Genomic DNA, 27,897 nt, shown 5'->3' with positions numbered 1-27,897 from the left:
GTGCGGTGACATGGGCCCCTGAGTCCAACATCACCAGTGAACCTAGAGGAGGTGGGTTCAGACTCAGTCATACAACATTGGCAGAAAGCAAAGGAAGCCTGGAGGCAAGGTTCAAGTGGTAAAGCATCCGTATAACAAGTGCAAGGCCCTGAGTTTAAACCCTAGGATCACCAACATTTTATTTTATTTTATTTGAGAACATACTGTACAGAGGGGTTACAATTACATGGGCAGGATAATGCATACATTTCTTACCAAGCATTGCAGCCTCCTCCTTTGTTTACCCTTCACCTACCTTCCCAGCCTCCCCCCTCCCCCGCACCCAATCATACCCCCCCCCACACCGACATTGTAAAGCTGGTTTTGACATGACATTTTGTACTTCTCATTGTTGCAACAGGTCCACCTGAATCCTTAAACGACTTGTTTGTCCCCATCTCCTCCACATGTTATACTGACATCAAATATAGTGAAAGCGGGGGTTACACTGTGGGGGAGGGACATACAAAGCAACAAAGAAATAATCTTATAAATGCGTGAGAAACACATGCATGAAAGAAACGAAAACATTAAAATACATATTTAAGGGTTCATTTTCCTAACATCACATTATCTGACCTTTTCGCTTGACTCATACCTATACTAGATATTGCAAATAAGGGAAACCATGGGACCTATGTTTCTTTGGGCCTGGCTTACTTCACTTAATATAATTTTTTCCAAACCTTTCCATTTCCTAACAAATGGGGAAATGTCATTCTTTCTGATGGAGGCATAGAATTCCATTGAGGATCACCAAAATTTTGAACAGCAAAAATGAGCAAAGTGTGCTCATTTTAGGGCTTATCCTGAGCCAAACCCCAGCATACAGGCTTGCATAACCCTCATTGCAACCTTGTGTGTCTTTACTTGACGTCTGAGAAAGAGTGGCTCCGAACGCAGAAACACTTTGCGATTCTACAGATGGAACTCAATCCCAGCTCCCTAAAAAGAGCTGTGGGTGAAGTGTGTCCTTTCTCCTCTGGACCAGGGTTGACATGGTCTCAAGGCCTGGTCCGGCCACATCTGTAACATTCACGGGTCAGGGAGTGTGGCCCTGTGTGTGCTCTCTCTACCTCTGCGGTTCAGACAGTTAACATGGCCTAGAATTCCAGCTTTTGAGCCAGATGGCCTGATGTCCCCACCTGGCACATCAAGACACTTACATTTCAGTCTCATCACTTGTGGCCTGAAAATAGCAACACAGTCCAATGTATGGAAAAGAAGAAGGAAGAAAAAGATGGGAACGTCTCCCCCAAAGTTTCAAAGGCTCCTCAAGTTGACAACAGAAGGCAATAGGAGACTCAGCATGAGAATGTGGCACCCAAAATAAAGGCCTTTATCAAAAACTTCACAGTGGATGGGGAAACTGAGTCTCCAAGAGGCAGACGGTGACCCTAGGCTCTTCCTGCCCAGGGGTAGGTAGAGACGTGGGCTGGAGCTTGAAGTATCTGTGCGCCTGTTTTAACCCAGCCAGCACGTGGGTCAGGACACTGGTCCTCTTATACAACATCCTCCACTGCCTCCCCCAGTCCAAAAGGTGGGATGTATGCAGGGTGCACAAAGAATCGGCACTGAGAACAGGCAAATCCCGGGGAGCCCACAACACAGATGCTTCAATGTATATGATGTACATCCTGGAAAATCACACATGCTCTTGAAAGTGCAAAGTCAGACTTCCTCTTCCCTCCCTCTCACTTTCTCTCCTCACAGGCTCAGCCTTATGCAGAGGTGATAAAAATCAGCCTCAGGATCCAAACCAATGTCCTCAGTCCTGCAAAGCCTTCCAGGAGGCAGGGTGGCAGAACACACACAGACAGACACACACACACACACACACACACACACACACAGACACAGACACAGACACAGACACAGACACAGACACACACACACACACACACACCCCGCCCATCCCAGAGATGGCTTATTGATGCAATTACATGGTTCAAAGCCAGTGGCACCTGATGGGGGAAGAAAAAGACAAAACCAGAAAGGGCGGGATGGCCCCAGCACTACTCCCTGGGGCCGGCTGTACAAGTGCCAAGTGCCTTTTCCTTGTGAACCACAGAGGCAGGTGCGGGCTGGCAAGCAGACAGGACCACAGCCCTGGCAACAGGAGGAAGTGGTAGTTGAGGTTTCCCGGTAGATCTCCTGATCCTCTCTGGACCTCAGGACCTCTCCTAGGCTCCCCAGTGCTTTCCCTCTCTGGTCTGTGCTTGGCCTGCTCCAGAGGGACAGACAGACAGAAGTTAAAAGAGCAAGGTAAGTTTCCTTTCACCCCTACCCCATCTCCTCATCCCTGTCCAGGGGCAGGGAGTACAGAGTTGGACACACAGGGAATCAAGAGCTCCGGGCTGCTGCCATTGGATCAGTGGGAAACTGGGCTGTTTGCATTTCCAAGTGCTGAATGGCCGGCCACTGTGATGTCCATGTTGATAATTCCTGACGCTTTGTATTCCAGCAAATGTTTAATCCCTCACTGATCAATAATCCTCACTAGGCTGTTCTTTTTTCCTTTTTTTAAAGAACCAAATCCCTTTTTACTCTTCAAATCCTTGAATAAAATTAGGCTGCTTTAGCCCTGGATGCGTTATTCCTCAAAGAAGCTGTGTGGTTTCATAACCTCGGTTGGGGTATTTTTAAAGGGGTTGCCTAGACACACTTGCTCTTGGTGTCACCTAACTTGTCTCTGCAATTGCTGTATGTTATAAATTGGTCTCCTCAGACACTGCTTTCAACACAGATCTACTTTTTTTTCCCTCAAAAGAAGAAAATAATTCAAAGTGAAGTTATTTGCCCTAACTAAACCAGTGAGTCTAATCTTTGCATTCCTGGCTTACACTTAAGACCTTCTGTACAACTTGATTTCTACCTTCCATCTAAAATTTCTTTCCAAAACCATATTGAAAAGAAAACAACTCCATTCCTAGGCCATCTTAAGAAGCTGTACTTCTTTCTTAGAGGCACAGCTGAATGTTTTGGAAAATGCACATGACACATGGAAAGAGACAACGGCTCTGTGCTCACAGGGGATGGGCTGGCAGGGGGGTCTCACAATCCACTCCAGGTCCACCAAAGTTCCACAAACAATGGCAACAGAAAGAAACTGCCCTTCCTCTGTAGCAGCAACCAAAGCAGCAACTTTCACCAAACCTAACCCAAGCCAGGAGTGCGTCCCACACACACCAACCACTTCCACAGTTAGCCCATAAGAGCCCCAGCAGCTCACCACAATATTTATTAGAAAAACACATAATTTGTGGTGGAGAAAGAAGAGTCTCTCATACAAAAAAGAAAAAAAAAGGGGGGGGGGAAGCTCTTTCAAATGCAATTAACCAAAAGACATATTTCCCCTGTGTTTGTAAAGATCACTCTATGAGAAGCATAGTTTTTGTGTGAGAGGAGGGGGGGGAGAGAAATGGGTTATCCCCACTAGTTAAGAAAGACAATTACATTACTGGAGATTACCTTCATCATTAAGGAGAATGGGCTTTATTCATATTTACAGACCTAAGCAGACTTCAGTTTACAGGTCACAAATGAATCTCTTCTCGTCTCAGATGCACATGTGGACACTGACATGGGCTGCTGTTGAGTTGATTGGATAATAATCTTATTCTCAAGCTCCTGCTGGAAAGAAGAGCTCCAGAGGAGGGCAGGAGGGGGAGGGGGAGATGGGTGAGAGAGGGAGGGAGGGAAGCAAGGAAGGAAGGAAGGAAGGGATAAAAAGAAGAATCCAATCATGTATTCTTCCTGGTTGGAAAAAAAAAAGTAACCCCAGTATCCTGGAAGGATTTCAAACACAGGCGAACAGTGTGCAGGAGGGTGTGTTAACAGCATGCCTTAGCGGTGTGGCCTGCCTGAGACACTCTTCCTTCCCATTGGCTGTTCCCGCTAGAAACCCAGACCCATCCCTCCTTTCAGAAGTCAGGAATTCAGCTCCAGCCAAAGTCCAGAAAACATGCTCACGCAGGGACAAGGCCCCACCACCGATCCATAACCTTTGAGGTTGTGTCCTACAGTCAACCTGAACAACAGTACATAGGAGTGAATTTTTTCTGCCTTGGGTTGTGTTCCCAGCTTTGTGTCTGTTCTAAACTGAAGGTCCATCAAAGAAAAGAAAAATAGACAGCTTTCTTTAGAGAAAACATGCTGTCCTAAATGCTGGGGAGAAAGAACTTTCTCAATCAGGCTTCCAAAACCAGATCTGAAACGTTGTCTATATCTTAAAATCCACCCAGGTGATTTTTTAAAAAAAACTCTGTGCCAAAATAAAGTAAAATCCCCAATTAATATGTGTCCTTTTGTGGACTTAAGCTATATCTCCCTCTGAAATGCCACATACCAACGCACCCTTTGAAAAGCTGTTCAGAATCACTTGGAGCAGCAATATCTAAGCAGTATACAAATATGCATTCAGGTGACAGGATGACTAAGTTTTCTTTTTCAAACAATGTTTTTCTCCCTAACTTCTTTTAAAGCAGATTAATTTTTGAGAATCTGAGAAGATATAATTCTTGCTCATAAGAAAAAAAAGCAACAAAAAATTGAAGGTGGGACAGAAGAAATGGAGAAAAACATTTTATTTTAAAAAATAGTAATAATAAAATATTTTGTGGCCCATTCAGTATTTCCCATATATAATTTATTAAAATTAGATGAAATTATGAATATTAAGTGCTCATTTGAACTAAAGTGCTTCCTCTTTCATACATACATGCACACACACACAATTTGTATTGTATCAGTTTCAGAAGGCAACAGAAACTCTAAGGATACAAAGAAATATGGTGTCCCCAGCCTCTAATACAAAGCATGCTGGGCAGCCCTGAGCTTCTGGATTACTGAAAGGTGTTTCTGTGCACATAATAGCAAGGCCTCCACCTCTCCCTCCCTGCCTGTAACTCATTGCACAGCTGCAGGTAGCTGTGGCTCTAGTCCCCTTATCTAAGGTCCTTGGTCCTTGTTCCATAAAGTATTTTCCTTACCACTATTAAATAAATGAGATGTCCTTCCTGTAATTCTAGGTTTCTGTGTTTAGAATGGAGGTGATTTTGTTTTTAATGCTTTGCTGAAGAGGGAAGAATAAAACTGAGCTCTCGCTCCAAGAGTGTTTATTTATGCTATTATAAGAGCAAACTAACTTTTCAGCACTTAGATTAAAAAATCAGTTTGCAAAGGCTAAACAACTTTCCTGTCGCTACCCCAAGAGTGGGGGTAAAATAAAAATATTCATTTGCCCTAAGATGATCACATGAGAGTTGTAAGTCTTCCCCCCACTCGAGAAAAGAGGGTAAAACCTGGGCCATAACCAGTGCCTGAGTCTGCCATGACCTCACCTAGGGGCCTTCAGCCTATGTCTGTGGTGTGTGTGTGTGTGTGTGTGTGTGTGTGTGTGTGTGTACACCAATGCAGACAAAGTCCCTATGTGTGGCCGATGGCCTCATGTACTAGGGTGGCATGGTTCCTCAATAAGTGTAAATTGCATCCACGTCTCCAGATTTGTTTCCATGAACTATACTAGAAAAATGCATCTTAACCAAAGATATATATTATCACAGATACAAGATCTATATATATAGTATGTGATATATCATTGTATGATTCAATTCATACAGAGCTGAAGGCATAAAAATAACTTAAGTGGGGGCTGGGAAGATGGCTCAGTGGTAGAGTGCTTGCCTTGCATGCCTGAGGCCCTGGGTTCGATTCCTCAGCACCACATAAGCAAAAAAGACCAGAGGTGGCGCTGTGGCTCAAGTGGTAGAACGCTAGCCTTGAGCTGAAGAGCTGAGGGACAGCGCCCAGGCCCAGAGTTCAGGCCCTCCTACCGGACCCCCCCCCCAAAAAAAACTTAAGTGGATATTGTTCAAAGTGGTAGTCATTCTGGAAGGTAGCACCTTGGAGAGACCTTAACTTATAAGGAAGGCACTATTTGGAGTGCTGGAAGCGTTCCATTTCCTGATGGGAGTGGTACGTATAGGGGGACTCATGTGTATATTTTGCCACTGGATTTTATACTTTCTAGTATGTGAGTCATTCCTCACCAAAAAGAAAAAAAGAATCTACCAAGTAAGTTCACTGATCATTGATGACTTCTTTAAAATCCATTATTTTTGCCAACTTCAAAAAAAAAATCTGTGAGAAAAAAACGGATTCTTTGCTCTGTTCATTATGAGAACAAAATCAAATGTGAATAATTTAGTGACGGGTTGAGGTTTGACATCTCAAAGCGTTTGGGGCCTAAATTTTTCAGAAGCTCTTGGTTTCACGGTTCACGTTGGCACTCCAGGGCTTCACACCATCAGAATTCAGATATCTGCACTTGGCAATTTTATATGTGGACGTCTACACGTCACATTCTAACAGCACATCAAAACTCATTACATCCAGAAGCAAGTTTGTTATCTCAAAATAGGCACCTTCTTAACCACCCGCCCCCACCAAATTCCTTCACCTTGTTCTATTTTTGTGTCAGAGAGTTTCTCTTTTTCTCATTACCCACTTGGAAATTTGTCTTTGAGTAACTCAGCTGTGCTTTCATACTGACTTTCCACATCTCTCATATCCTACTCTTGGCCACCCCTCCTATGAGCGTATTAGCAATGAACGCCTAATTAGTATTCTGGTTCCTGTCTCTGCCTCCACAGCACCACCGGGGAAATCTTCCCTCTGTGCTCCTGACAGTCCTCTGCTGCTGCAGCACAAAACCCGTCCTCAATGTGACATTCAAGGTCTCCTCTAGCCTCCTCTCCCCACGCCTCCACCGCAACCCTACTGTCCCTCTGCACCTCATCAGCACAGGAAGGGACCGGGCATATTCCTCCCCCACCACCCCTGCTCGTGCCTCGAATCCTTCCTTTCTATGATATCCAAATATTGCATACCCCCTAAAGACAAAACATTCACTGTCTCCCTGAGATGATTTCTGTGAAATGGTTTTCCCCATTGAAGTACCTGTGTGGTTCTATCAGTGGTCAGGCAGGTAATTCTCACCTATGCCAATGTCTCCCAGTGTTCGCTGCACCTTTTATATTGTGGTTTTGTTATCAGTGGTGGCACACGTCAGTTTATAAATACAATGCACCTTGATCATGCCACTCCTTCATCATTCTCTCCCAACCTTCCCAAAACCAGCCCTGTTCTCAATTCTTGGTTTCACAGAATACATATTAAGTATTATGGTTGCCTTCCTCTCTTCATTCATCCACCCTCCCTCCCCTTGACCTACTCATACCTTTAAAGTGCCAGTTTCCTGGTATTCATTTCGTTGGACTATGAGTTTGTTTTCCTGAGGAATTTTACCATCCGAATTCTCCCCTGCAAATACCATACTTCAGTTAATACATCTGTGTACACTTGCATACAAACTGTGTCTGTTTAATTGTACACTTACGAATTAGTTTCTCATTTCCATGTGTGTAAGGCCTTGTCTTCACAAAGTAAAATAATAAAATTTCCAAGTTGAAAATTATATTAAGTGAAGTAAGCCAAGCCCAAAGAAACATAGGTCCCATGGTTCCCCTTATTTGCAATATCTAGTATATGTCTGAGTCAAGCAGAAAAGGTCAGATGAGGTGATGTTAGGGAAATAAACCCTAAGATATGTATTCAAATGTTTTCTTTCATGCGATTGTTTCTAACGCATTTATAAGATTATTTCTTTGTTGCTTTGTATGTCCTTCCCCCACAGTATAACCTATGCTTTCACTGTATTTGATGTCGGTATAATTTGTGGAGGGGAAAGGGAAAAACAAGTCATTTAAACGGGGATACAGGTGGACCCATTGCGACAATGAGAAGTACAAGTTGTCATGTCGAAAACGAACTTTACAACTTCGGTGGGGAGGGGGCGGGGAGGATTGGGGAAGGGGGGGGATGTGAAGGGATGGGTAGGGGAAACAAAGGAGGAGGCTACAATGCTTGATAAGAAATGTACTCATTATCTTGCCCATGTAATTGTAACCCCTCTGTACAGTATTTTCACAATAAAAAAAATGTAAAAAAAAATTTCCAAGTTGATGAACTCCAAAGCCAAGTGTTATTTTTCTCTATGACTCAAGTGTCTCAATGAAGATCTGCTCAGAAGTCGAACTCACAAATTACTAAGTAAGAAACATCAGCAGGGAATCTGTGTTATGTTTGCATTGCATTTAAAATGTCCTTACTAGGATATATATCAACAATAGAATGATGATCTTTTATGTTTGCACAGGCTTTTATGCTCCACCTAAAGTATCTCCTGATTCCCCTACCTTTCAAGTGAAGACAACAGCTTTTATTGGGGCGATTTTTTTTTGGGGGGGGGTCCAGTCATGGGGCCTGAACTCTGGGCCTGGGTGCTGTCCCTCAGCCCTTCAGCTCAAGGCTAGCACTCTACCACTTGAGCCACAGTGCCACTTCCGGCTTTTTTCTTTTTGCTTATGTGGTGCTGAGGAATCGAACCCAGGGCCTCAGGCACGCAAGGCAAGAGCTCTACCACTGAGCCACCTTCCCAGCCCTGGGGCCATTTAACAGAGCAAAGCCACATTCTGGAGACAGATAGTCCAATTTCCTTTGGAACAAAGAGACGAAGTTCTCCAACTCTGGCAGACCTGTTCACGTGATTACCTGACGCTGAATTACTTAACTTCTTGTGTAAAAAGATGGGGCTGCAGAGGTGCCCACCTCCTATGTGTTGTGAAGATGATTTGAGGAAATGCCAGGCATCAGGTGCTATGCAGAGAAGAAAGTCATCAGGGGCAGAACTCCCATGCTGCACCCAGAACCTCCCCCTACACCTCACCCCCACTACGCCCCCCACTGCTCCCACCGCACCCCTCCATCCCCACCGTGTGGGCCTCCCCACTCCCGGCTGGCCAGTCACCCCCTGACCTGGGCCGCCCTCTCGCTGGACCAGACACCCCTCCACCACTAATGGGATCCTGGCTGCACAAGGCCTCTGTCGGCTCTGCAGGCCGGGGAGACAGCGCCCTCCAGCGGCCACCTGCGGAGCAGCACCTGCTGCCCTGTCCAGGGGGGCGGGCGGGCCCAGAGCCTGGCCAGGCAGCTCCCCCTCCGGGTACAGGGCCCCACCCGGCCTCCCTGCCGTGCCAGGTGCCCTCCTCACCAGTCGCTCTGAGATGAGGGTGAAGTTGGTCCAGACTGCCTCCAACTGAGAGCCTCCAACCTCTGCCTCCAGGACCGCGGGGGCCATGGAGTGGCGGGCGTTGGGCGCAGTCAGGGTGGGAGCCAAGGCCAGGCTGGGCCTGCCAACCCTCAGCCTTGCTGGCCCCGCTGACCCAGCGACCCTACGACCCCGGCCCCGCGCAGAGCAGCGGGTGACCCACAAGCTCTGTGCTCTGCTCCCTGGAGAGCCAATGAAGGGCGGCCTGGAGCATAAGGCAACATTCACACCCAGCACCTAGGACAACGGAATGACTCACACTAACACCACACACACAATCACACACACCACACACAGTCACACTCCACACACCACGCACACCACACATGCTCAATCACACCACACATACCACACCCTCACACTCAATTACACCACACACACGCTCACTCACACACCATACACCACTCACACCACACACCACACACGCTATCATTCAATCACACCACCCATTATACTCACACCACATACGTTCACACTCACAATCACACTACACACGCTCTCAAATCACACCACCCACACATCACACACGCTCATACACCACACACCACACACCATACACGCTCACTCACATACACCACACACGATCACACCACACCACACCTACAGCACTCACACCACACTCAGTCATACCAAACTCACATCACACAGTGATACCACACCACTCACACTCACACTCACCATACACCAAAAATACCACACACTATACGCTCACACTCAATCACACCACACACACCACACTCACACTCAATCACACACACCACACATGCTTGCTCACAATCACACCATTCATACACCACACTCACACCACATGCTCACACTCATACCACACCACACACACCACACACGCTCAATCACATCACACACACACACACCACACACACTCAATCACATCACACACACACCACTCACGCTCAAACACACCACACACCACCCACACTCACACTCGCACACACCACACACACACACACACACACAACCCCCTGGTCTGTCACCTTGAGCTGAAGAGCGCAGAGACAGCACCCAAGCCCAGAGTTCAAGCCCCACAACTGACCCCTCCAAAAAAATATCCTGAACTGAACATAGCATATATGTATATATGTGAAATAACATGGCAAAGTTCCTTTGTGTAATACTCACTTAAAAAAATGAATGAAAGGAAAGTAATATAGGCTCTTCTGGGTGATCAGGTACTAGCAGGAGGGAAGAGGGCCAAGGAGAGGGCAAATTAAGTACTTTACACATGTATGAAAATAGAATAAAACTTATTTTCAACGATTTGTATGCATGTATGGAAATGTCTGAGAGCTAATATAGTAGAAACCAGGCACTGGTGGCTCACGCCTGTAATCCTAGCTACTCAAGAGGCTGAGATCTGAGGATCGAGATTCAAAGCCAGCCTGGGCAAGGGAAGTCCCTGACACTCTATCACCAATTAACTACCAGAAAACTGGAAGTGGTGCTGTGGCTCAAGTGGTAGAGCTCTAGCATTAAGCTGAAGAGCTCAGGGATGGTGCACAGACCCAGAGTTCAAGTCCCACAACTGACAAAAAAAAATAAAGAAAAAAAAGACAGTACATATGGCTTTAAATCTAATATATTAAACTTTATTCTTAGGAGTAAATAACCAAGCATTTCTCAGTTTTCTGAGGTCTCTTTAGCAGTATAATAATTTCAGTAGTTCATCTAGACATAAAAAGTCAAAGTTTATTCCATAAATAAGAACACAATTTAATCCAAAATTACTAAGACTCTTAAATGCCATCTTATTTTCCTATAGCTATGATGGTATTTTTTCCTCCAAGACTGAATAAATAATACTAAACTAAGTGGATATCCAATGACTCACCTGTACACTTGAAAATTTCACTTTTGGATTGTTATCTATCTCCCATAAGCCTTCATTGAAACCTTTTTGTTTATTTGGTTTGCCATACTTTTCCTTATTTTCTGAGTAAGGAAATATATCCTTTGGTCCTAAAAAAGCACTAAAACAGAAGAAGATAATAAATGCAATGCAACCTCAAATAAATATATACATAGTACATTACTAAAATAACACTATTATAGGATGCATTTCATAAAATACAAATTAAAGGGAAGACAAGGATATAAAGTCTGATGAATTCATTTCAATGAACACAATCTCACCAAGACATGAGAAGGCTCTAAGTACTGGCAGAACAAATGTTGGAAAAGTCTTTTTGGGGGGAGTATGTATGCAGATATTTTGGCTTGAACTCAGAGCCTCCCACTATTGCTTAGCTTTTTTACTTAAGGCTACAGTCACTCTACTACAGCCATAGTTCCACTTCCAGCTTGGAACACAAGAGAGCCACACAGACTTTTCTTCCAGGCTGGCTTAGAATTTTGATCCTCATATCTCAGGCTGAATAGCTAGGAGTATAGGTGTGAAACACCAGCCACCTAGCTTCTAAAAGATTTTTAGGTTCCATTTCTTTGCAGAACAATAAATGTTTTCTGTTTAGAGGTAGGGATAAAGTAGGCTATATTTTATTCCAAATACTACTGTTTTTTTTCGCTTACAGTACTAAGGATTGCATCCAGGGTCTCACAGAAACAAGTCAAGCACTAAACCACAGAACTACATGTCAATCTGATATACTTTATTAATTCAGTAATGAGTTCCTAGATCCATAACACCATCTCATTTACATAAACTTTTTTTTTGGTACTGATCCTGGGCCTTGAACTCAGAGCCTGGGCACTGTCCCTGAACTTTTGTGCCCAAGGCTACAGCTTTAGACCACTTGAGGCATAGCTCCACTGGTTACTGAAAATGGGATTCTCATGAACTTTTGAGCCCAGACTGGCTAAGAACCTCAATTCTCAGATTTCAACCTCATGTGGCTATTAGAGGCAGGAATCAACAGCACCTGGTCTCATTCAGTTTAATTAAACAGGCTTTTCAGGCCCATAGTTCAAGCCCCATGAACGACAAAAAACAAAAAACAAAACAAAAAAAAACTTCCCCCCCAAACTGGACAAAGCCAGGCTGGGGAGAAAAAAATCACCAAGTCTGAATAAACAGCAAAGAGATGGTCTGAAAGCATGGTTCAAGTGGTAGAGAACCAGCCAAGCAAACGAACCAGGCTCAACGCCTCAAAGCTCAAGCTCAAACTCTAGTACTGTGAAAAAACAGAAAGTACCTAATTTAAACATCATTATATACTTCTAATTAAATATGAACAGATTTTCATGTCAGTAATTATTTAATACATTTTGCTAAATGGATCTATCAATCTATTTTTTGAGCACTTTTTCTGTGCCAATAGTGAGGGCTTGAACTCAAGGCAAGGCTTCATACTCTTGCTGTCTTTTTTCTGCTCACAGCTGGTGTTCCATCACTTGAGTCACACACTCCAATCTGCTTTTCTGCTGGTTAATTGGGATTCCCAAGCACTTTTCTTTGGGCTTCAAACCAAGATACTCAGATCTCAGTTCTCCTAAGTAGCCAGGAGGCTGCAATATTTTAAGAGTCTGGGACCAGTGGCTCATGCCTGTAATCTAGCTACTCAGGAGGCTCAGTCTGATGTTGGTTTGAAGCCAGCCAGGCAGAAAATCCAAGGGACTCTCCGATTAACGAGCAAAATCCTGGAAGTGCAGGTGTAGCTCAAGTAGTAGCACACACCAGGCAACTGAAAAAGCCAAGCAAGAGTATAAGACCTTGAATTCAATATTCAGCATCAGCACACACAAAAAAATAAAATAAATATTGTAACAGTAAATATACTGTTCAGTGTTTGATCTTCACAATCAATTCCAAGTATAGGTGGGGTAAAGAATATGCTCAAGACTGATAAGTCAAAAACAAAGCTGATGAACAAAAGAACTGTCCACAGGGATACAATCCCCTAAGATTCCTGAATAGTACATAAATTAGCCCAGAGACCGCACCGCTAGTTACCAAGGAACACCTTATGGTGGCTGTGGCTATGGTTTTCTCTTAGAAATGTTCCATTTTCAAATGGCCTACAAAAAGTGTTTTATATGCAAAATGGAAATAGGACATAATCTAATTACATTTTGATAGCAAATACAAAAAAATTGTGAAGCCAGGAACCCATGGATCACACCTGTAATCTAGCTATTCAGGAGGCTGAGATCTGAGGTTCATGGTTAGAACCCAGCTCAAGCAGAAAAGGCCATGAAACACTTATCTGCAATTAACTATCCAAAAGGTAGAAGTGAAACTGTGGCTCAAGTAGCTGAGCACCAGCCTTGTACCAAAAACAAAAACACTAAAGGAAAATGCCTAGGCCCTGAGTTAAAGTGCTGGTACCAGCTCGAGAAAGAGATTAAAGGGAGGAAAGAAGGGAGGAAAGGGAAGAAGGAAAGAAGAGAGGGGAGGGAGAGAGGAAAGGGAGAGAGAAAGGAAGGAATGAAGGAAGGAAAATTGTGAAAGTTCAGAGGAAAAAAAATCAGAACACAACAGGTTTAGAAATTCTAAAATATAAAAATATTATTCTTTCTCTTTAGTGGTTAAATTGTAGAACTTTCCTTTTATTATTTGCTTTTTAAAAGCAATGAGAAAATTAAGCAGTAAATTCCAAATCTAACAGTAAACTTATGTGGATTGAAGTTCTTTTGCAAATATATAGAAAAGCAGTTATGTCTCAGATTTTACCTTTTTACTAAACAGTATGGATGCCCATAAGAAAGCCCACACAAAGTCACCACAAACTTAGAACTTTTTTTTTTTTTTTTGGGGTCCAGTCATAGGGCCTGAACTCTGAGCCTGGGCGCTGCACTTGAGCCATAGTGCCACTTCCGGCTTTTTTCTTTTTGCTTATGTGGTACTAGGGAATCGAACCTAGGGCCTCAGGCATGCAAGGCAAGCACTCTACCACTGAGCCATCTTCCCAGCCCAAACTTAGAACTTTTAAGTCAAACCAAAGGGGCCATAATCAAAATATGAAGGCCTATCAGAGACAAGGACATCAAGATCAAGTCATTTATCTTTGTTAAGTAGTATTTTCTAAACAAAACGTTTCATTTTCAACTTATCAACTCTAACTTGCTGCTTCATTTACCTATTATAAAATCACAAAATATGAAACAAATCTGAAAAAGGATGTTTACTAAAATTTTATAACAAGTCAGGCACGAGTGATTCATACCTGTAATCCTAACATGTTGGGAAGGTAAGTAAAATTTTATAACAAGTCAGGCACGAGTGATTCATACCTGTAATCCTAACATGTTGGGAAGGTAAGAGCTGAGGATCATGAGACTTTTAACTGCCAAAAATTCCGAAGTGGAACTACAGCTCAGATGGTAAAGTACAAGCCATGAGCAAAAAAAAAAAAGAGAGAGAGAGAGAGAGAGAGAGAGAGAGAGAGAGAAATCAGAGACAGTGCCCTAGCCCTGAGTGAAGGCCCAGGCTTGGCTCAATAAATAAATAGATGCTATGACAGTAAAAGGTAGAATGTTGGGGAAAAACGACCGGCAGAAGGAGAAAGGACAAGCTGGGTGCCAGTGGCTACGCCTGTAATCCCAGATCCTCAGGAGGCTGAGATCTGAGGATTACAGTTCAAAGCCAGCCCAGGCCAAAAAGTCTATTGAGACTCTAATCTCCAATAAATCAGCAAAAAATTGGAGTAACACTGTGGCTCCAGTGGCAGAACATTAGCCTTGAGTTGAAGAGCTAAGGGACAGAGCCCAGGCCCAGAGTTCAAGTCCCACAACTGACCCCCCCCCCAAAAAAAGGAACATAATTTCAACAATGTACATTATATGCATGTATGAAAATACAACTATGAAATCTCTGTAAATTTACAGTAATTAAAAATTATATGCATATGTGTACACCGTTATATGTTATAGACCGTGATAGACAATTTGCTCCAGGAAAGTTAGAATGAACTTGTGACTTTAAATGAGCATCATTATTCCAAAATACTGTGAAATTTGGGAAATTATGTAATCACTTAATCACAATTAAAAAAAAAAAAGAACCTCGGGGAAGGTAGGGAGGTAAGGATGGTAGGGGGAAAACAATGGAGGGGGTAGCAATGCTCAATAGGAAGTGTACTCGCTCCCTTGCTCATGTAACTGTAACCCTCTGTATAGTATCTTCACAATAAAAAATTAAAAAAAATTATATGCATACTATACACTACATATACTATATAGTATTTTTTAAGTTTCTAAAGTTGAACATTAATAAGAGACAAAAGCAGCAAAGTATGACTAAATTTTCAAGAGTTTGGAGAGTTCGAAGACATTCTCTCAATTAGCAAAACTAGTCAGCAAAATTCAAACTGAGCTGATCTAAACTTAGTAACACTACAATAACAGCCTTAGAAAAAAAATATGCAATGTTACTATTAATTTATAAATCCCAGCAAGTATTGCTCCCAAAACAAGTCTTTCAAAGCCATACAATTCTTACTGGCATTTTATTCAACACATACTTAGCATTAGTCTAAGTAATTATTATTATTATTTTTTAATTGTATTTTATTTTATTTGAGAACATACTGTACAGAGGGGCTACAATTACATGGGCAGGATAATGCATACATTTCTTACCAAGCATTGCAGGCTCCTCCTTTGTTTACCCTTCACTTCCCTTAAGTAATTATTTATGAAAGCACCTTAGCTGTGGCCTAAAGTTCTAAGATAGAAGATATCCCTATTTTACAAATTCAGAAGGACACAAAGGTAAGTAATTTGCTGAAAGTCACATAAAATAGGCAAATGTGACTGCTGTAATCTACTTGTATTAAATCCTGTGTCAAGTGTTACAAAGCAAATTCATCATCAACCCATGACTTTACTCTCCAAGCTTTTGGGAGGTACTGACTTTGCAAATGTAAATGGTATACTTAAAAGAACACTGATAATAGCTGGGCACCAGTGGCTCCTGCCTATAATCCTGGTTACTAAGTAAGCTGAGAGGATGAGAGCTGAGGACCACAATTTGAAGCCAGACCAGCAGGCAAGTCTATAGAACTCTGACCTCCAGAAATGAATCTATGGCTCAAGTGGTAGAGTGCTAACCTTGAATAGAACACCCCAGCCCTCAGTTCAAGCTCTAGGACTAGCAAAAAAACAAAACAAAACAAAAAACACTGAAGATCAAAAACATTAAAGTATACTTTGAAATAAAAATGCCACTAAATTTTTATGAAACAAGTAGTTTTTTTTTTTTGGGGGGGGGAGGTCGTGGGGCTTGAACTCAGAGCTTGGGCGCTGTCCCTCAGCTCTTCAACTCAAGGCTAGAGCTCTACCACTTACGCTACAGTGCCACTTCCAGTTTTTTGGTGGTTTATTGGAGATAAGATTTTCACAGACTTGGGGCTGGGAAGGTGGCTTAGTGGTAGAGCACTTGCCTTGCAATGCATGAGGCCCTGTGTTTGATTCCTGAGCACCACATAAGCAAAAAGAAAAAAAGCCAGAAGTAGCGCTGTGGCTCAATTGGTAGAGCGCTAGCCTTGAGCTGAAGAGCTGAGGAACAGCGCCCAAGCCCAGAGTTCAGGCCCCACGACCTGACCCTCCCCCCCCCAAAAAAAAAAGATTTTCATGGACTTGCCTGCCTGGGCTGGCTTTGAACCACGATTCTCAGATCTCAGCCTCCTGAGTAGCTAGGATTACAGGTGTGAGCCACCGGCACCCAGCTTAAAGCAGGTATTTTTAAATTTGAATATATCTTAATTTCCTTTATTTTGGTCAGTCATGGGCCTGAACTCTGGGCCTGGGCGTTGTCCCTCAGCTCTTCAGTTCAAGGCTAGCTACCGTTTGAACCACAGCGCCACTTCCAGCTTTTTTTGCTTAGGTGGTGCTTAAGTGGTGCTGAGGAACCCAGGGCCTCATGCAGGCAAGGACTCTAGCACTGAGCTACCTTCCCAGGCCTTAATTTCTTGATTATTAATAGCCTCGTTTTTTTTCCCCCTTAACCATCTTAATACCTAATTAACCAAGTAATACCTAATCAGTTTAGGTACCCAGTGTAATGCTGTGATTTAAATACAGACTTTGGGCTACATATGCTTCTAAGTGGTAACACTGCTCAGCAAGTTCAAGACCCTAGGTTTAATCTTCAGCATTGAAAATAAAAGTTCTCCATTTTTTAATGTTGGGGAAAGAATAGTCACTTTTAAATTTAAAATAGTAACCTAATGCTGGAGGTTTTAGCTCACTGAAGGAGCACTTGCCTTGTATGAACTAGGACCTCATTGGATCTCCAAGACTGTTAAAAGAAAAAAAAGAAGTAACAATGGTCTACATAAGTGCCCTATAAAACTGTAAGAATGTGTATATATATATACATACGCGTATATGAATATTTTACAAAATGCCTTAAAATCAGAGAAATCAGAAGTAATTTTTTTTTTTGGGGGGGGGAGGGAGGTCTGGTCATGGGGCCTGAACTCTGGACCTGGGTGCTGTCCCTCAGCTCTTCAGCTCAAGGCTAGCACTCTTCCACTTGAGCCACAGCACCATTTCCAGCTTTTTTCTTTTTGATTATGTGGTGATGAGGAATCGAACCCAGGGCCTCGGCCTCATGCATGCAAGGCAAGTGCTCTACCACTGAGCCACCTTTCCAGCCCACTCAGAAAGAATTTTTTAAAGTTACAAAAATAAAAAATTGGAGACTGGGAATGTAGCTTAGTGGTAGAGTGCGTGCCTAGCATGCCATGATGCCTTGGGTTTGATTCCTCAGTACCACATAAAAAAGCAAGAATTAGCGCTGTGGCTCTAGTGACTGTAGGGTGCTAGTCTTAAACAAAAAAGCTAAGGGACAGTGCCCAGGCCCTGAGTTCAAGCCCCAAACTGCCTCCCTTCCCCTCCAAAGAAAATTCAACTAATGCCAGCTACATTTAATACAGTATTTGTAAATTTGGTATGGCTCAGGATCATCCCCAAGGCTTGTTAGATTGTTGAACTCCATAGCTTACAGACTGACTCAGAAAGTCTTGGATAAGCCCTAAGAAATGTTTCTTTAGGGGCTGGGAAGGTGGCTCAGTGGTAGAGCGCTTGCCTTGCATGCATGAGGCCCTGGGTTCAATTCCTCAGCACCACATAAAAAGAAAAAAACCAAAGTGGCACTGTGGCTCAAGTGGTAGAGTGCTAGCCTTGAGCTGAAGAGCTGAGGGACAGCACCCAGGCCCAGAGTTCAGGCCGCTCCCCACAAAAAAGATGCATTGTACTTACAAATTTATCAATTTGTTGAATTGAAATCCCTTTGTACAACTAAAGACAATTTTTTTAAGTTTCAAAAAAATAATAATTTGTGGTATTTTATAATACCACTAACATGAAATGGCCAGAAATGGTGATTCAACCATGTAGATTAGTGGTTGTTTAGAACTGAAGAGAATGGAATGATCATGAATACAAGAAACTGCTAAAATCTAATGAAATTCATATTAAAATCAACTTAGTGGTATACATTTTGTGTATATTATCACAGCGAAACATAACTGTTGAAAAAATTATGTGAGAGCTAGGATAATGGTACAGCAGTATAATCCTAGTTACTGGAGGGGCAGGTAGGACTGTAGTCCAAGACTAGCCTGAGGCAAAAATACAACTCCCTTTCCAAAAACAACCAGAATTTAAAAGGGCTGAAGGATAACTGATTAGTAAGCAGGAGGCTGAGTTCAAACCTCAGTACCACACATACACATTAATAACTGAAAGCTGGTTGCTAAGAAACATTAAATCAGACATTGTCATTGTAGCCATTTCTAGGAAAATAATTATAATTAGAAGAGGAATACCAAGCTTTGTTTCTCTTCATCCCAAATAAGCAAGCCTAAGCTACAGAAATTATTTTAAGTTCAAAACCAGTCAAATTATATAGTACTTAGAAGGCTACTAAATGATAGGTATATACAAATATAATCATTGGAAACCCATGAGATAGCTCCCAGAAAATCTTATGCATGTAAAAGTAACAGCTCAATTTTCAGCTAATTTTTGAAAAATTAAAATTGTCTCACCAAATCAGTTTGTGCCCATATCCACTAGGGACAGTAGAACAAATCAGAGTGGCTCTACTACCCATAAGCCTCTAGTACACTCAAAGGAACTGTCCAGATTTCATCTGCTCATATTTCGTACAATATAGCCTAAGGCCTAAAGCATAATATAAGATAATCCTTATGGAAATCACTTAGTTGGGCCAGGCACTGGTGGCTCACGCCTGTAATCCTAGCTACTCAGGACGCTGAGATCTAAGGATCGAGGTTCAAAGCCAGCCCAGGCAGGAAACTCCATGAGACTCTTAGCTCCAATAAACCACTAGAAAACCGGAAGTGGCACTGTGGCTTAAGCGGTAGAGTGCCAGCCTTGAGCTGAAGAGCACAGGGACAGAGTTTAGGCCCAGAGTTCAAGCCCCATGACTGACAAAAAAAAAAAAAAAAGAAATCACTTAGTTGGGCCAGAGGCATGACTCAATGGTAGAGCACCTGCCTACCAAGTACAGGACACTGAATTCAAATCCCAGAATGGGGGGGGAGGGGGGAAGAAAGTCCATGTAATTTTACTGAACAGAAATATTGAATGTCCTGTAAAAACTTCCCATACAAACTTTCCACCATTCTTTTGCTTCCTTCCCTGATTAAGAAAATTAAACTTTCAATCAAAATTAAACCTACAGTGCCTTTACTATCTAAAAGTAAAAGATACATAGTGCTTCCTCAACACAAAGAGGTAGCTTGAAAATTTATTCTAAAGTTCAAAAATAATTTTAAAGTTTTGTATTTCTTTCCTATTCCTCTTTAAATTAATCTCTACTTTTTCATTTTATGCACAATCCTGAAACTTCTAATTTGCATCTAAAAGCTAACAGGACTTACATCTCATGAGTTCCAAAAAAGAAAATGGGTAGTTTGTTTGTAGGTAGTTTTACAGCTCCATCAGGAACTTTATCTACCTAAAAGAAACATTAAAAAAAAAACTACCATCATTCAGTCATATACACTTCAACACATCTGAATAAGTTGATAACATATTCAAGACAGCTGAAGATATAAAATCAGACATTTTACAGGTTCCAAATCTTATTCCCCACTCTGAAACCTAAGAAGTTCCATAAAACAAAGGTGTCTTTTTCAAATTCACTTTGTTGCAAAACCAAAGCTAATTCAGTCATTTTTTTTATGCAGTCATGTTTCTATAATTTCTCTGCAGAAAGTTATGTGCCATGCTAGCAGTAGCAAAACACATGGAATATGTACCACCATTAACTTCCTCAAATCCCCAAATTCTCAATTCTTTTTTTTTTTTTTTTTTTGTCGGTCGTGGGGCTTGAACTCTGGGCCTGTGCGCTGTCCCTCAGCTCTTCAGCTCAAGGCGAGCGCTCTACCACTTGAGCTACAGCGCCACTTCCGGTTTTCTGGTGGTTTATTGGAGATAGGAGTCTCATGGTCTCTCCTGCCCGGGCTGGCTTTGAACCGCGATCCTCAGATCTCAGCCTCCTGAGTAGCTAGGATTACAGGCGTGAGCCACCAGCACCGGGCTCAAATTCTCAATTCTTAAACTTATCTTAATCCAAGTATTTCACATAAAGAATGTCAAAATCTACATGAAGAAATGCTCAACCTCTGTAGCCATAGAAGAAATGCAAATCAAAAAAACGTTGAGATACCACCTCACCCCATTTAGAATGGCTATAATCAAGACCTCTAATAACAACAGATGCTGGAGGGGATGTGGTCAGAAGAGAACCCTACTGCATAGTTGGTGAGAGTGTAAACTTGTTCAACCACTTTGGAAAGTACTATGGAGATTCCTCAAAAGACTCCATGAAGAGCTCCCCAATGACCCAGCAATCCCACTTTTGGGCATTTACTCAAATGATCACAAACAAGACCATACAAAAGCTACCAGCCCAACTATGTTTATTACAGCATTATTTACCATAGCTAATATATGGAACCAACCGAGATGCCCCTCAGTAGATGAATGGATCAAAAAAATGTGTTATATATAAAATGGAATTCTATGCTTCTATCAGAAAGAATGACACTGCCCCATTTGTTAGGAAATGGAAAGACTTGGAAAAAAATTATATTAGGGGCTGGGAAGGTGGCTCAGGGGTAGAGCGCTTGCCTTGTATGCATGAGGCCCTGGGTTTGATTCCTCAGTACCACATAAGAAAAAAGCTGGAAGTGGCACTGTGGCTCAAGTGGTAGAGCGATAGCCTTAAGCTGAAGAGCTGAGGGACAGCAGCCAGGCCCATCCATAGTTGAGGCCCCACGACCGAACCCAAAAAAAAGAAAAAAAGTAAGTGAAGCAAGCCAGGTGCAAAGAAACATAGGTCCCATTGATTTTCCTTATTTGCTATAACTACTATATATCTGAGACAAGCAGAAAAGGTCAAATAAGATGATATTAAGGGAAATGAACACCAAGCTAAGGAATCAAGTGTTTTTTTTTTCTTTCTTGCTATTGTTTGTAACGTATTTATAAGGTACCACGTGATTTTTTTTGTTTTTTTCTATGTCCCTCCCCCACGGTATAACCCATTTTCACTGTATTTGATGTTGGTATAATTTGGGAAGCAGAAGGGAAAAAATAAGTTGTTTAAACAGGGATACAGGCTGACCCATTGCAACAATGACATGTACAAGATGCTATGTCAAAAAACAAACTTTAAGGGCTAGGAAGGTGGCTCAGTGGTAGAGCACTTGCCTTGCATGCGTGAGGCCTGGGTTCGATTCCTCAGCACCACATAAGCAAAAAGAAAAAAGCCGGAAGTGGCACTGTGGCTCAAGTGGTAGAGCGCTAGGCTTGAGCTGAAGAGCTGAGGGACAGTGCCCAGGCCCAGAGTTCAGGCCCCATGACCAGACCCCCCCCCCAAAAAAAAGAAAAACGAACTTTACAATTTGGGGGGGGGTGTAAGTTGTATAGGTGGGAGGGAAGGGATGGTCGGGGGAAAACAAAGGAGGAAGCAATAATGCTTGATAAGAAATGTACTTATTACTTTGCTCATGTGATTGTAACCCCTCTGTACAGTATCTTCATAATAAAAAATTATTTTAAAAAAAAGAATGTCAATCTACTTCACAATTCTAAATGACATTCTAGAAAGCATAAACAGAGTAATGTAAAAGCTGACATTAACAAAAGTTTAAAGCAACACTTCCCACTCTGAAATGTATAATGAAAACATACTTCAATTGTATGGCTGAATCACATGGGGTTACCTGTTCCTTTATTAGTTTTCAATCTTTCAAGCCACCAAGCACTAGTATGTTCCAAGAGTTAAATAACATTTCTATTTGAAATTTCAAAAACATGGGGTTGGAGTTGTGGTTCAGGTGGTAGAGCACCAAGCCAATGAGCAAAAGTATCAGATTACCAGGGTCTGAGTCCCAATCTCAGAGAGGAGGACAAATACAAAACATTTTAATTAGAAAACAAGTTGACTGCAAATACAAGAGCTGACCCTAGTATCTATCTGTATAAGCATTACAGAATAGAAAATCTGGACTCATAATCTATAATAATGAGGGTTTCAGACAATAACAGAATAATCATCCAATAGTTCTAAGAACCTTAATTTCTCTACTTGTCCCCTCCATCCTTATACTATTATGTTGGTTCATATGCTTCTTTCTGCTAGTAAACAGCTTTAAGAGTTTGTTCAAACGCTTACTACGTGTAGGCAAATATTTTAAGTTATTTTCAAAAGTACTGCTAATAGGAAGAGGTGGCAAAGTTCCAAAACAGAAATGTACTCATTACTTATGAAATGGTAACCCCTGTACAAAACACTTTAATAATAACAAAATCTTATTTTTAAACTACCACTAGTGCCGGTGACAGTGGCCTGTAATCCTAGCTACTCAGGAGGCTGAGGATCGAGGTTCAAAGCCAGCCCAGGCAGGAAAGTCGGTGAGACTCTTATCTCAGATAAAATCACTAGAAAACTGGAAGTGGCGCTATAGCTCAAGTGGCAGAGTGCTCGCCTTGAGCTCAAGAGCACAGGGACAAGAAGCTTGCAATGTTTCAAAGTCAAAGCATATACAAAAGAGTTAAACAGATTTTCCTAAAGGGAACTGCTAGCTTAAAATACCAAAGGATTATTATATTAAGGATTATTCTAGTAAGACTCTACTGAAAAAGTAGACTAGGGGAAAAAAGGAAACAAACTGAAATTGATAAAGACCTGGAAGGAGAAGGGATCAAGGCACATTGGAAAAGTCCATCAAGCCACATACTGCAGATTTGGGCACACTACTGTACACATTGTTTTCATGAAAATATATAAATATAAAACAAAATCAATGAACAAAGTGATCTTTGTTGTTTTTTTTTTTTTGGGTCCGGTCGTGGGGCCTGAACTCTGGGCCTGGGCGCTGTCCCCCAGCTCTTCAGCTCAAGGCTAGTGCTCTACCACTTGAGCCACAGCACCACTTCTGGTTTTTTTCTTTGTGCTTATGTGGTGCTGAGGAATCGAACCCAGGGTCTCATGCATGCAAGGCAAACGCTCTACCACTGAGCCACCTTCCCAGACCCCAAAGTGATCTTTTAATACTTGGGAAATACTTAGCTTCTCACTCCATGATTCTCTATCTAATGGGTATTCCCCCACCTCCTCTTCCTAGGTACCATAACTAGAACTGTGATTTATTTTTAAGAACTGTCTTTTTAAAGAAAATTAAGTATCAAATAGTTTGAAAATAAAACAACTTTGGAACATCACAGTTATATTTTGAAAAAAGGGTTTTGACTGTACCTAATTAATAGATCTCAATATTCCTGGGTTCTGAGGACCTGAATCCCACCATAAATTGATTAAAAAAAAAAAAAGAAAAAGAAAAAGACCTTTCCCTGAACTAAATTCAGAAAGTCTCATGAACTGCAATTTGTAATCCTTTTGTAAGCAAAAAGTGTAAAACAACTTCATCATAGCTGACACTCAAGAATTGATCATCTGCATTAGATTCCATTGGTATTTTGTATCTTACTCAAAAAATTAAAGAAATGGTAATGGTTCACTAAATTTTAAACATACAAACTCCTACTTGGGTCATTTCACCTACAATGGAACCACTCCCTAGCTTGTTTTCCACCAGCAGATCATTCTGTTTAACTCTTTCTGAAATGACTCAGGCCAAAAATCCTATCTGGAAAGGCTCAGCTTCATCTTCCAGTGGCGCCTATTTACAATCTTTCTTGGCAGTTGTAAACTACTTAGAAGTAGACATCATCTTATGCATTGCCTATACTTGGCAGATAATCAATTTTTCTACCAAATATTTAAATGGATGAGAAGAAGCAGGTGATGAACCCTGATGGAAAGATAAGGCATAGAAGGTCGGAGTGCTTGTCTATAATCCCAGCTATCATAGAGGTGAAGGTAGAAGGATCAGGAATTGGAAGCCAGCCTAGGCAACTCAGTGAGACCCTGTATTAAAGAATATAGATGGTTGCCCGGACTCACGCCTGTAATCCTAGCTACTCAGGAGGCTGAGATCTGAGGATCGTGGTCCAAAGCCAGCCCAGGCTGGCAAGTCCGTGAAACTCTTACCTCAAATAAACCACCAGAAAACTGGAAGTGGCACTGCAGCTCAAGTGGAGTGGTAGAGCTCTAACCTTGAGCTGAAGAGCTGAGGGACAGTGCCCAGGCCCAGAGTTCAAGCCCCATGACCGACCAAAAAAAAAAAAAAAAAAAAAAAGGTATATAGAGGATTAAGAATATAGCTCAGTGATAGAGCTCTACGTTCAATTCTCAGGAACAAAGACACATGCATGAGGATATTTTATCTTTATGAATTTTTCATGTACTAAGATGTTAACCCTTTCAAAGCACTGATTTTTCTTTTAGGACAAATACATTCATTTTAATGAAAATATTTTGCATTGTATTGGCTCAAGTGGTAGAACACTGACCTAATACATGCACTGAGTTCAAACCCCAGTCCTGTACTACCCCAAAATTAACGACAATCCCTTCCTTTATATTTTAATATAATTATTCATCTTAATACACAATAGTACTAACATACCTTACACTTTGTGATTTTATAATTATATAATTATATATTCTATATATAATATATATTATATATAATACGTATAGACATTTCATGTGATGTTTTAAATCTGATGTAAACATAGTGAGAATTAGCAAAAATATAGGGAAATATAATAAAAATAAAGAACATTAGTGAACAAATGCAACAGTGGTATTCACTATGTTGAAAAGTGAACTATATAACTTGTGAGTGAGGACAGGATGGAAAAACAGAGAGAGGGAAGAGGTGACATTGTCCAAAAGAAATATCCTCTTGGGGGGCTGGGAAGGTGGCTCAGTGGTAGAGTGCTTGCCTCGCATGCATGAGTCCCTGGATTCAATTCCTCAACACCACATAAACAGAAAAAATTGGAAGTGGCACTGTGGCTTAAGTGGTAGAGTGCTAGCCTTGAGCTGAAGAGCTGAGGGACAGAGTTCAAGCCCCACAATGAACAACAACAAAAAAGTACTCTTTTCCTAACTTATTGTAACTGTAATTCCTCTGTACCTCACCTTTATAATAATAATAATAAGTTTTTGTAAGAATAGTAATCAAAGATCCAGTTCAGTCAGAGGCGTGATAAAGTCAGTGTAAGTTTTCCACCGTGAATATCAAAAAGCAATCAGAACCTGGGTGCCTATAATGCTAGCTTCTCAGCAGACTGAGTGTTGGAAATCTCCATTGGAAGGTACCCAGAGCAGGAAATCCTGTGAGACTCTATCTCCAATTAACCAGTGACATGTAGGAAGTGGAGCTGTGGCTAAATTGGTACAGCACTAGCGTTGAACAAAAATAGTAAAGGGAGATGCCCAGGCCCTAAATTTAAGCCCCAGGACCAGTTATACCCCCAAAAACACAAAAAAACAATGAGGGCTTTGACCAGTAGGTTAAAAAAAAATTTTTTTAAATGGGGCAGGGAGGGATGTAGTTGTGGAGATGGGAGGGAAGGGATGGCAGGGAAAAAACAAAGGAGGAGGTAACAATGTTTGATAAGAAATGTACTCATGCCTGGCACTGATGTTTCACTCCTGTAATCTAGCTACTCAGCAGGCTAGATCTGAAGGTTGAGGTTCAAAGCCAGCTGGAGCAGGAAAGTTTGTGAGACTCTTATCTGCAATAAACCACTAGAAAATCAGAAGTGGCGCTGTGGCTCAAGTGGTAGAGCGTTATCCTTGAGCTGAAGAGCTGAGGGATAGTGATGAAGCCTGAATTTCAAGCCCCATGACCAAAAAAAAAAAAAAAAAAAAAAAAAAGCATGTAATTCTTTTGTTATATATGTTGTTATCTCTAGTGTCAGCTGTGCATTTCTCCTATAGAAACTGAGATTTGAGTAAGTTTTTTTGGGGGGTCAGGTCATGGGGCCTGAACTCTGGGCTTGGGCACTGTCCCTCAGCTCTTCAGCTCAAGGCTAGCGCTCTACCACTTGAGTCACAGCGCCACTTCCAGGTTTTTTCTTTTTCTTTTTTTGCTTATGTGGTGCTGAGGAATCGAACCGAGGGCCTCAGGCATGCAAGGCAAGTGCTCTACCACTGAGCCAACTTCCTAGCCCTTGAGTAAGTTTTTAATGGCAGCAGTGCAGGTGGATTTTGGAAATACTCATAAGTCAGCTCCTTCTTGTAGTCATGAATAAATCTTTGAGCAGTAGAAGGCTAGTTACTTCAAAGAGGAGGGATGGGTAAAAATTATTTTGGAGATACTTGGGGTTCACAATTTTTAGGTTTATGTAATTCTGAAAGCTCTCAACCAAGGTCCTTTATTTCCTAATTATCTCCAAATTGAAACTTTTTAGGAGAAACTTGGTTAGACTCACCATTAAAGATAATTCAGTGTTCAGCATAATTAGAGTCTGGTTCTTGAACTTGTATGTTCTAGGGCTACAGGATATAAGAGATTCTTTAAAAGCCACCATGGAAATTCTCTGAGTTTTCTGAGTATCTTCTAGTACTGAGGCTTGAAATTAGAGCTTCTCACTCTTCTTTGGCTTGCTTGCTCATAGCTGGACACTCTGCTACTTAAGCCTCACCTTTAATTCTGGCTTTTTGCCGGTTAATTGAAGACTTTTCCTTCAAGTTTCAGCCTCCTGAGTAGCTAGGACTATAGATTTAAGTTACTAGTACCTGACTTTTTGTCTGTCTTGAGCTGTGTTCCTGAATCCCTGAGATTGTTTTTGCAAATTGTTTAGTAATATTTAGTCTTTTGGCAAAGATAATGCAATAATGGTGAGTTGCTTTTCTACTTCATTTTCTAACTGTTTGGTTTCAAATGGCACTTCATCTTAAACAGCTTTGCATGATAATTTAATTATCTGTGGTCCTGCTGTGTATTGTGGATTACTAGTGGATTACTTGCTGCAGGATCTTCACTATAGTTAGACTTACCTAAATTAGCCCCCCAATGTCAGAAACCCATCTTGAGACCATTTCTGATTCCAAGATGTGAGTATTATTATTGAAGTTTGATCACAAAAATGGAAGCTGAATCAATTAACTTCATTGGAGACATCAGTAGAGCGTATTGATATAAAGATCCAAAGAAACACAGTGGACATTAAAGTAACCTATAAAGCCAGAATTATTTGGAGAGATCAAGGAATAGAGAAGGAACAACTATTTAGAATTATTTACAACCTGAAAAAAAAGGGAGAATGCCTGTGTATAGAAAATGAAAACGATCTGGATGGATTTGAACCAAACA

At 41.6% G+C, this 27,897-nt stretch overlaps 1 long non-coding RNA gene across 4 annotated transcripts; it reads right to left on the bottom strand.

The window, feature by feature from the left end:
- Positions 1–347: 347 nt before the first annotated feature.
- On the bottom strand, positions 348–24,847 carry LOC138826559 (uncharacterized). Of its 4 annotated transcripts, none has more exons than XR_011371751.1 (6): positions 20,035–24,847; positions 11,055–11,193; positions 9,152–9,445; positions 8,710–8,757; positions 7,280–7,362; positions 348–3,672 (listed from the first exon to the last, which is right to left on the bottom strand). It is a non-coding gene; the product is annotated as an uncharacterized lncRNA (long non-coding RNA). The 4 variants fall into 4 exon arrangements; XR_011371750.1 differs by having other exon boundaries at positions 348–3,669; XR_011371748.1 differs by having other exon boundaries at positions 348–7,362.
- Positions 24,848–27,897: the final 3,050 nt, after the last annotated feature.

The sequence above is a fragment of the Dipodomys merriami genome, unplaced genomic scaffold (assembly GCF_024711535.1).
Source record: "Dipodomys merriami isolate MVZ:Mamm:240054 unplaced genomic scaffold, mDipMer1.0.p SCAF_1432, whole genome shotgun sequence".
Classification (NCBI taxonomy): domain Eukaryota; kingdom Metazoa; phylum Chordata; class Mammalia; order Rodentia; family Heteromyidae; genus Dipodomys; species Dipodomys merriami.
This window is presented reverse-complemented; position numbering and strand designations above follow the sequence as displayed.